General features: G+C 35.1%; 1 long non-coding RNA gene across 6 annotated transcripts; it reads right to left on the reverse strand.

The window, feature by feature from the left end:
• Positions 1-7,397: 7,397 nt before the first annotated feature.
• Positions 7,398-10,077, reverse strand: LOC111892458 (uncharacterized). 6 transcript variants are annotated; one of them, XR_002850558.3, is made up of 8 exons: positions 9,903-10,053; positions 9,682-9,819; positions 9,224-9,334; positions 9,062-9,147; positions 8,827-8,908; positions 8,196-8,723; positions 7,809-8,079; positions 7,398-7,719 (listed from the first exon to the last, which is right to left on the reverse strand). It is a non-coding gene; the product is annotated as an uncharacterized LOC111892458 (long non-coding RNA). The 6 variants fall into 6 exon arrangements; XR_002850556.3 differs by having other exon boundaries at positions 7,809-7,960; positions 8,044-8,723; XR_002850553.3 differs by having other exon boundaries at positions 7,809-8,723; positions 9,932-10,077.
• Positions 10,078-11,416: the final 1,339 nt, after the last annotated feature.

An 11,416-nucleotide genomic window follows, 5' to 3' on the forward strand; every position in this document is an offset into this window, starting at 1 on the left:
TAGAGTTATAAATTGAACCAATCTCCGTGGATTCGATCCCTTTACCACTATACACTATTTTAGTGTGTAATATTTAGGGTTATTATTTGTGTTGGCCTCGACAACCACCACCGTCATATCAGAACACCGAAGTACTCATGCCAGGAGTACCTCTTAGTTATTTTCTTTCCGAAGAAATCCCCGAAGTACCACTCGTGTAGTACGTCAAGTTCAATCCAAGGATTTATACGATTGATCTATCACTGAGGAATGTATGCATAAGAGTGATACATAATCAAGGTTCTATAGGTTTAGAATTAATGAGTCCACTTTAACTTCTTTTTCCCCGATGGGATGTGAGATTAAAGAAGAATCAGTTATTCGACTACCTTTTCGATCTTAATTATATACGACTCGTATACACGAGATTGTGATTTTGAAACCATGTATGAATTCTAATATGAACTTCAGGACGGAGAACTGCCTAAGTCTACGAGTAATCACATCTTCATGTGAACAAACTTAGAACCCAGTAGGACCCTTGTAAACAGATCGCCCTATAGTCTAAACACCTACGGAGATACCAGAACAATACAAACAACTTAACGAACTACACAACAATGGAATAAGAAGACTAGGCTTCTCACCCTGGAGAACCCCCGGTCTTATTCTCCCAGAGATCGACGGATTGCATCGTATGTGCCTCGGATATCGAGGACTCCGTCAAGATTTCATAGAAATCGTTATCTCTGCCTCGCATAGATGAAATGGTTGAGCAAACGCAAGGAAAGAATTACTTTCAGAAATGGATCTGAAATCTGAATATCACCAGTTCGAGTGTTAGGGAAGGATGTCCAGAAGACTATCTTCCGAATTCGATGCGGACACTTCGAGTCCGTAATGATACCCTTCGGATAGAACCAATACGCCCATAGCTTTCATGAGCTAAATGAGTAGGGTACGTCTTTCTTACTTGGATCAGTTCGTCATTTCTCCATGGAATGACTTACTTATCTATCCTCGTAGTAAGAAGAAAACCCATGGAAACATTACCTTCAGAGGAACTTTTCGCGAAGTTCTCTAGGCACGAGTTTTGAAATTGAAGAGTCGAATTTCTATGACACACTGTTAGTAATGTGGGAAATTTTGAGTACTCTTTCAATTTGTCAAAACTGTTGAGAATTTGTCGACACCGGAGAAACCGACATAAATTCGCCAAATTCTAGGTCTTACCGACCTACTGTCATAGTTCATTCAGAACCCCTCACAAATTACAGAAACCTTTACGACTCTGACCCAGCAAGGGGTGGTCCTTGACCGGGAAGTTAATCAAGAAAAAGAAACCTTGGACATTCCAAGTGAGTGACCAAGTTCTTTAGGAGAACTCACTCTGGGAATGGCTTAATACGCTTCGTATCTCGTGGAAAGCTAAATCCAATATAGTTAGGACCTCCGAAATTCTTATAAGAATCGGTCCTGTGCCTCGCATAAACTAGACCTACCCCTCGAACTCAGTAGCGTACATTCTACTCTTAGCGTCTCGATCGTGAAACCATACCTTTCCGTTAGGACTCTTGTAAGTCCACTCGTTGAGATCCTTGCCTTCGTATTAGAACCGTAGTGACCCTCGACCGAGAGGTCAAGCGGACAAAGCAGCGCTATCGCCCGATAGTGAAGGTTCGTTGGGATTCCAACCGAGAACCCGATTTCACTTAGGTGCGCTAGAACCAATCGATTAGGAAGTTTCCTCCTCACGACTCGATCATTCTTACATACTTCCTTGCCTAAATTCTAATTTCGGGACGAAATTCCCTTCAACAGGGGGATGATGTGACAACTCGAAATTTCCATTATGAACAAACCATTTGAAGCCAATAGAAGTAGAACAGTTATAGTGAAAATGCAGACTCCGAGTATAAGTTTGGCAGTTTTCAGGATTTACACTTAAGGAGATATTAGGAGAGTGGATGCACTAGGGTTTTGTGCAACACTGTTATTCCAATACTCTAGGACATTAGAATTCGTTTCAGGAATAAAAATATTTTCTGCCAAAAATATCTCAGGACTATAAATAGAATTCTGAACCAAATTGGTTCATTAGTTGAATTCCATTTAGAGAAAATTCAAAATTCTCTCTCACGGATCTTTGGGTTTTTATCCCAAATTGTGAGCAACTCTTTCTAGTAGTGTTAGAAAGCTTTAAATGTGCTCATAACATAGATTACATAGCTAAATCATTCGATTTAGGAGTTTACTCCCCAAGGTGTACTTGGGCGGTAAACTCCCGAAACCAAGCCTAGATTTTCCCCCGTGATATACTACTGCCTTGGACTTGTATAGGAGTGTATTAGGGACATGAAATCAAGCAAGAATCACCCAAGTTTGGGAGTTCACGACCCAAGAGTATCTTAGGCCGTAAACTCCAAATTGCATGCTCAAAATGGTGCTTTTAACGCACCTAAGGCTTAGACTTGATTTTAGACATGTACCCTAAAGTGTTTAAAGCCTAGAAAACATAAGGAATCACAAGTATTAAGGAGTTTACAGCCAAGACAAGTTCTTGGGACATAAACCCCTATAAAAGGGGTCAAATGACACCCTAATTCCTTCCTTATGCCTAGAACCCAACATAGATCTTAAGCTTGAAATGTTAGAGACTTGAAAACACCATAATCACCCTCCCAAGGGAGTTTACGACCGTAAACTCCAAGGGAATATGGTCCCAGGGCCGTAAACTCCTTAAAGGAGTTAATAGGAAGCCCAAACACTTGATTTAGCCTTGAAACAATTCACCACTAGAGTTGTAGTAATTCTAAGCTTCATTTAGTGACCCTAAGGAGAGTTTACGGCCAGGAGTTTACTCCCCTGGGCCGTAAACTCCAAAGCATATGGTCATTTGACAATAAACTCCCATTAGGGGCATTGCACTCCTTTGTTGCAACCCATTAGCCTCCTAGCACTTGACCAAAAGTGTTTTCCTCGCGTTAAAATGTATATACTTGTATAATTAGTGTTTTAATCACTAATTATTTATATACATATGTCTTCATATGTAATTAGGATCATTGTGTGTGTCTAAAGTCTTCACTTGACACCAAGCACTTGTCCGATCCTTCCTTACGATACCAGTCCGTTCAATTCCAGTCACTTACTGAAGGTGAGTTCATACCCCGTTAATCAATGTTTTATGGGGGCGATAGAAGTAGAATTATGCTAATTATTATATCAATCACATGTGATTAATAAGCAGCATTCAAATGATTGGCTACTCATTAGCCGTTTTACCAAACAGTTTCCTTCAAATGTTTTTCATAAACACTTTATGTGTTTAAAAACACCTTATTACACTGTACATTTTATTTTGTATATTACATTTCAAACTTATTTACAATTGTGTTTCAAACAAATGCTCTTTATACTAAACTGTTTTATCAAACCCATGTCTTCGAAACCATTTTATAGATCGACATCAAGTCGATCTTTTCTTAGAAAACATTTATGTTCAAAGATTTTACAAATATTATTTTATGCTTTTATATTATAAATTGCATGCCTCTATATGTATAGTTATATAAGAAATGTTTAAAAGACTTAGGAAGGCTATCCACCCTATTTCCGTTTTCTCGTCCGAAGGTGGTTTAAATATTAGTTATATATCATGTGTACATATATAGTCATAAAGGCCCTTTCAGTTCATCCCATGCCCTTGGGTAGCAAGGGTATACATCCATGTCCATACGTACCAGTTAGATTACTAGTAAACTACCATTTGGGTAGTTTAGGAAGATACTAGAACTATTACTAGAACGCGATATCATACAATGAGTCAGTTCATTCATGAGTCTATACTTGCTAGATAGAGAGCACATACATTACAGCTAGGACATTTCATTACTATGAGTACATATACAACTATACTAGAGGAGAACATATACAACTATACTAGGAAGAGAACATATACAACGATACTAGAACAAGTAACATTACATTACATATACATGAATACGTTAACAATTGTGATCCACTGTATTGGAGCATGCCTTAAATGTCATGGCCCGAGTTGTAGCCAGAGTCTCTTGAAGGGAGAGCGTGAGTTTGCATATAGATGTATACTGGATTGACTATCCTACACCTTGCTGCTAGCTACAGCCGGACCTGCAGGTCTGCGGGTGCCAAACGTCATTCCGTTATTATGACCATTCTTATGTCATTGTTACCAGTCAATAGTATGGTACAATTAATCACATGATGCCTTAATATAAATCCGGTTTAAGGTAATTAATACAGCAGTAGTTCTTATAGCGCTACGTTTTAGTACTACATTAATTTTCCTTGTACATATATTTAGTGATCTTTTCACTTAAACTATAAATGTAAAAACTATATTTTGTTAATAATAGTTACACTTGGGAAAATTACACACTTTTACATAACACGAACAGTTAGAACAGTCAGGGGTGTGACACTATGTGTGCATATTATTGGAATACTTGTTGTCTATGTTGGATGAACGATTTTATACATGTTTTAAATGATTTAAACTGTATATGTATTTTATATCTACGATAATGTTGGGGTAAAACATGGGTAGATGTAATAGATGGAATATGAGTTGGATGATGAGTTGAGAGGTGTTATAGAGGTGTAGATCACTAGTGTAAATAAACGTAAGTTTTTTTTTTTATGCTTATGTTTCTGTATTGACGATGACATCCCAAAAGTTTTAAAATGAATAAAAGTACATTTCTTCGGAAATGCTTTGATAAAGAAGAAGGGAAGGAATTTAAGAAGTGTGGAAAGCGACATGTCGGTGATTGTAAGTTGGGGACATCCGATTGCTACAAGTGTGGTCGACACGGTCGTAAGGATCGAGACTGCAAGGTTTGGGATACGAGTGACGTGGAGTGCTTCTCTTTCCATGAGAAAAGGGCACTATAGTAAGAATTACCCAAGGCAAAAGGGTGAAACCATGGGATCAATGGCTAACAAGAAAGCAAACACGGGCCCGGTTGTGGGGAGAGGGTACTTGATGAGTGAAGAGGAGGCAAAGGAAAACCATGATGCTTTGTGGCAGGTACACTACTTGTTGCTCTAACCTTGCTCGCATATTATTTGATTCGGGTGCTAGATGCTCTTTTGTAGCTCATTCTTTTTGTCACAAACTAATTTGACTGCTAGCTACATTGTCACAATCTTACAGTATTGAAATAGCCGATCGTACCCATGTTTAGGTGGGCCTGATGTACCCAGATTGTTCACTCAAAATAAATGGTCAAAATTTCTCTATTGATTTACTCCCAATGGGGATTAAAGGGTTTGATGTGATAGTGAGAATGGATTGGATGGGAGCTAATGATGCAAAAATCTTGTGTGGAAAGCGGGTGGTCTCCATCAAGACCACCGAGGGTGAAAAGTTTTATGTATATGGGAACCGGGACAACAAATTTCCTTGTGTAATATCGTCCATCAAAGCTCAAAAATGCATCTCTTAGGGATGTGAATCATTCTTAGCCTATGTCATTGATGGGAAGAAAGAAAAGAAAAAAAATTGGAGAAGTGAAGGTAGTTAGTGAGTTTCCCGAAGTTTTCCCCGAAGATTTATCCGGTTTACTTCCCATAAGACAAGTTGAATTTGGCATTGATCTAGTGTCGGGTGTAAACCCAGTTGCTCGTGCACCTTACTGTCTAGAGCCAAGGGAAATGAGGGAACTTATGCCCCAGCTTCAAGAATTACTAGACAAAGGATTTATCCGTCCTAGTTCGTCCCCTTAGGGTGCTCCCTTGTTATTTGTTAAAAAGAAAGATGGGTCAATGCGTATGTGCATTGACTATAAAGAACTCAACAAGGTCACAATTAAGAATCGATACTCCTTACCTCGCATTGATGATTTGTTCGACTAACTTCAAGGAGCGAATTATTTTTCCAAGATTGATCTTCGTTCCGGTTATCATCAGGTTCGAGTGAGAGATGAAGACATTGTCAAGACGGCATTACGAACGCGTTATGGGCATTACGAGTTCCTTGTGATGCCCTTTGGACTCACGAATGCCCCAGCCATGTTTATGGATTTGATGAATAGGGCTTGCAAGCCTTTTCTCGATAAGTTTGTCATTGTCTTCATAGATGACATTTTGATATACTCAAGAAGTGAAGAGGAACATGAAGATCACTTACGCAAGGTCCTACAATTACTAAAGAAGGAGAAACTCTACGCAAAATTCTCAAAATGTGAAGATGGCCCAAAATTCTCAAAATGGGGTGTTAGGGTTGAAGATGGCCTAAGTTGGTTATTTGTTTAAGCACTCTATAAATGGATAATATTTCATGTTTTGGAAAGGGAAACTAATTGTAGAAATAAATTCAATGATGGCCTAAGATGGTTATTTGTTCTTTGTAATATTTCATGTTTTAGAAAGGGAAACTAATTGTAGAAAAGAAATTATTTTCCGGACGACCCAATTATCCATTTATATCAAATATTGTCAAGTCACTCTATACAAATGAATATTTGATCGATTCTATAATTTAAACTACCGTACACCATTGAATATTGAAGTTCTTAGATATGTTCTCTAGTTTTTCGTTTTTAGTTTCCAGTAGGTTTATTTTCTTTTTTCACCACATTTAACATTAAAATCGAAGTTTCACATAATTTCATCAATGAAGATCGTATAAAGTCCTCCGACGCAACCATGGTAGCAATAACAATAGAGATGGACATGCTTAGTAGAAAATACATGTTATTAACTCTAACCCCAAGTTCATATCGACCATATTTGGATATATTGCCTATATTAAATTTTCAATACTTTGTATAATATGGTTCTACATTCAAGTAAAATGCATGTGTATAAAAAAGTAGTTAAAATTTTAATGGAACCTGAAAATATGACTGCTATAAAAATTTTAAAATATAAATATGAAAACATATTATTTAATAATAAATATAAAATAAATTCTTATTTCAAAGGGTATATTTTCTATGTATTATAACAACAAGCAATTCTCATTAAAAGGAATTGTTATTTGTCATTTCAATGGTCATCCATATGATGGATAACAAAAAAAATTATTTACAATAATCAAACTTTTTATGTCTTAATGTTTATTGTTTACCATTATTAATTAAGGGATGCAGATACATTATTTCAACTTAATAATAAATGCTCTCAATACAGTTTCATACATAGACCCCAACTAAATTTTCTAAGACTCCACTTCAATACTTCCATCACAACATCATTTCCATTTGGATAGCCAATTAATAGCCCTAGTCCACTAAGAGCACCTTCTTTTCCCTAATTACTTTCATGGAAAATACTCCACTTCGCACACGTTGTTATAATAGAAAAAGTGAAAGTTAGATGCATGAAGCTTGATGGATTGATGTTCCGATTGTTAGAAGCAAAAATGCATCTGACATAATCACAACTCCATCCTATATTTTCATGTGTTTCTATACAGTCTAAAGATCATACAAATGAAGTCAATTCATACATAAGGGAGCATGAGAATGTTACCACATAATAAAATCAACAAGATGGATGAGGGTTGAACTTAAATCGAGAGAGCAAGAGCTATTGAATCCCAATCCAAAAGTAGTTAGGCGTACAAAACTACTAAATAACTAAATCAATCAAAATATCCATCAATTTATATCATAATTGATATGACATGATGTCCAAAAAAAGGTCATCGTCATTCCCCAGTGGAGCTTCCTTTCTGGTACTTCACATCACCTTCAAAAGGAAAAAACCTTAAATATAAATTATGGAGTGTAATATAGATTAAGAACAAACCAGATAAAGGAGGGAAGGAGTTGAAATACATGGTGATGCATGTTGATGGTGATCATAACCGAGAAAAGGGACATCTATTTTCAGAGAAAATTACACTTGTGCTTTTTGTAGGTCTCTTGGAGCATACTTGGGTATAATTTTTTTTTTTTTGAATAGGTATGCATGCACCATAACTTGCAACCTATGTGAAATCATTAAATGAACAAACAAAAAACCAATTAGAAAGAATAAATACCAAATGAAAAACAAGTAAGAACCATGAACCTTTGTCATCGTGAGCATGATAAGTTAACCTGTCCTCTGGTAATATAAAAATCACAATAAAAATAGTTAATTTGATCGAAGGAAAAATTCAGAACACGATGCCAAGTCCTTTATAAAGATTTGGATAAATGCCATAAAAACTTCATATTTACCTCATATTTCACTTTCAGGTCTTGTATTACCATCAACACTTTAATAACTATCTTGTATATTCGTTCCCACAGTTAGAGATAATGTTAAAGTCATGCCATTGATATCCTCTTTCATTATCAAGTCATGTCCATAGTCGGGCGTACCAAAGCACTATATGCACATCCCTACCATAACCAACATAAGGAGGTTGGATTGGAAGCAAAAGTATCACTTTCGATATGCTTGTGGCTTAGCAAGAGATCATTCTAATACTTAGCATATTCATCAATAATCTACAGGCTTGGTTATAGTGCCCGGTGAAATAAAGACCATGACTTCACACTGTAACATTACATTAAAAGAAGAAATTAGTTGGACGATGGGGGTCATTACATTATATTGTAATACCCAACAAAATAGTATCTAAATCTTTAGCAGCTCTACAAAATTGATGTCTGATCCAATCCTTCTCCATGTCTTCTAGGGTCCAACTTTTAGGAAATGTCTCGATTTTATGTTTTGCGTGCTTAGGATGTTGACCGGCTGATCTTTTTACCATGAGATAACAAAAATCAACATGTAAAAATATGAGAATTAATAATTCAACAACAACTCAATATCATTTATACGGTTTTATGATTAATACAATACCTTTACATTGTGCATTGGTCCTATGGTCATAAAAACATAGCCTTTATTCTCAAAATCATCTTCACCTCTCAGTATCCATCTACTATAGAATAATTAAGATTAAAATATATCTGACAACATAAAGCGAGAGATAGAGAAGGAGGGAAGGTTACCAATAAATATGCCCTTATGAAGAAAAGAGTGAAGTTCATCCATTATCTAGAAAGAAAAAACAAACACAAAATATAACCAATACCTTAAGTTACATGTGAGGGAATTAGGTAGCAGCAAGATCAGGAGAGATGTATCAACACAAACTTGACCATTACTTCAAGAGAAGATCTATCAACAAAAACTATGACCATTAAAAAAATAGAGTCTCTAAAAATTTGAATTTGAAGGAATAAATAAAAATTACCGTTGATGGAGTAATTGTATTCATGAGAAGCGATAAGGAAGCAATCAAACTAATGCATTCTCTGACAAAAATCCTCAACTACATGTGGATATTTTTCGTCCACTTCTAGATCTAATTCAACATCAAACTTAAGCAATCAAAATAAAGAATTTTGTTTATAGTGAAGTAACAGAAATCAAATGTCCCAAGATGTAGGGTTTTCATAAGTGAGACCATTTAGGGTTTTCATAAGTGAGACTATTTTTTTATGTTATATCATCAGCATCGTCGTCTTGCTCCGAAGAAATCATAAGAAAACCGCAACAATAAAATTACAGAGGATGATGAATGTAAAGCTTCCCATTAACTTTAAAGCTTATTGACCTTTTGCAACACCAATTTTAGTTTAGATAAAACAAATTAGAAGCATAAGCTTAACAAAAAGTAGAAATAAAGAGAAACCCACTACTTGATATTACCTCAAAAGCAATCGATTCGGCAATTTGATGATGAATTTTGACGTGGGTAGTTCCATTAAGATGACATAGTTGTGAATAGGCCCTGAATAGTGAAAGTTTGGTATTTAAAAGGGCAACTCGATCCTCTTTTTCTGTTTTCTGAAAAACATCATTGACATAAAACAAACATTACAACATCATCAAAATCTTCAATCGGTTCTACAAAAAAGATAGCGACTTACCCATTACTTTCGAGTTGTTATGAACGTACCGGTATATATGATGAACTAATGAAGCTTTTAGTACCAGCCCTTGTATTGTTTTGATCTACAGGTGTATAGATGGAGAAAAAGAGTGGTGCTGCAGGATATATATAATGATCGACAAATAATCAGTTATTTTACGGAAATAAAAACAATGTTTGATATATAAAATTGATTTTATTTTTTCATAAAATCAAAAATCAAATAAAAAGCATCTTAGACTGGATAGGAGTGTGAATTCAAAACCACGGGTAGATGGGGGCTTTGCATACCTTCAAAAGATTATTCAAATAAGAAATAATGTTTTATCATAATTTAGTGTAATTGATTTTGATATGCAAATAAAAGACTTTTCTGGAAATAAAAACGATCATCATTTTCTATAACTGATTTTGATTTTTTATGAAAAAAATGAATGTAATGATGTAATCGTACCAAATGATCGAGCAATCTTGAAGGTCGTCGACAGGTTGGTGTTGGTGATGATCGATATTGTGCATTGAGAAACCAATTCGATGATGGTCTAATTAAAAAATCTGGGCGATACGAGGGAAAATTTTATTTAAATTTTGAAAATTATGTTGATATTACCTCAAAAGCAATCAATTCGGCAATTTGATGATGAATTTTGACGTGGGTAGTTCAATTAAGATGACATAGTTGTGAATAGGCCCTTAATAGTGAAAGTTTGGTATTTAAAAGGGCAACTCAATCCTCTTTTTCTGTTTTCTAAAAAACATCATTGACACAAAACAAACATTACAACATCATCAAAATCTTCAATCGGTTCTACAAAAAAGATAGCGACTTACCCATTACTTTCGAGTTGTTATGAACATACCGGTATATATGATGAACTAATGAAGCTTTTAGTACCAGCCCTTGTATTGTTTTGATCTGTAGGTGTATAGATGGAGAAAAAGAGTGGTGTTGTAGGACATATATAATGATTGACAAATAATCAGTTATTTTACGGAAATAAAAACAATGTTTGATATATAAAATTGATTTTATTTTTTCATAAAATCAAAAATCAAATAAAAAGCACCTTAGACTGGATAGGAGTGCGAATTCAAAACCACGAGTAGATGGGGGCTTTGCATACCTTCAAAAGATTATTCAAATAAGAAACAATGTTTTATCATAATTTAGTGTAATTGATTTTGATATGCAAATAAAAGACTTTTCTGGAAACAAAAACGATCATCATTTTCTATAACTGATTTTGATTTTTTATGAAAAAAATGAATGTAATGATGTAATCGTACCAAATGATCGAGCAATCTTGAAGGTCGCCGACAGGTTGGTGTTGGTGATGATCGATATTGTGCATTGAGAAACCAATTCGATGATGGTCTAACTAAAAAAATCTGGGCGATACGAGGGAAATTTTTATTTAAATTTTGAAAATTATGTTGACTCTTTCTAGTCAAAAGGAAGATTTTTTTTTTTTTTTTTTTTTTTTTTTTTTTTTTAAATTTTTAAATTTAAAT

The sequence above is a fragment of the Lactuca sativa genome, chromosome 5, assembly GCF_002870075.4.
Source record: "Lactuca sativa cultivar Salinas chromosome 5, Lsat_Salinas_v11, whole genome shotgun sequence".
In the NCBI taxonomy this organism is placed as follows: Eukaryota; Viridiplantae; Streptophyta; class Magnoliopsida; order Asterales; family Asteraceae; genus Lactuca; species Lactuca sativa.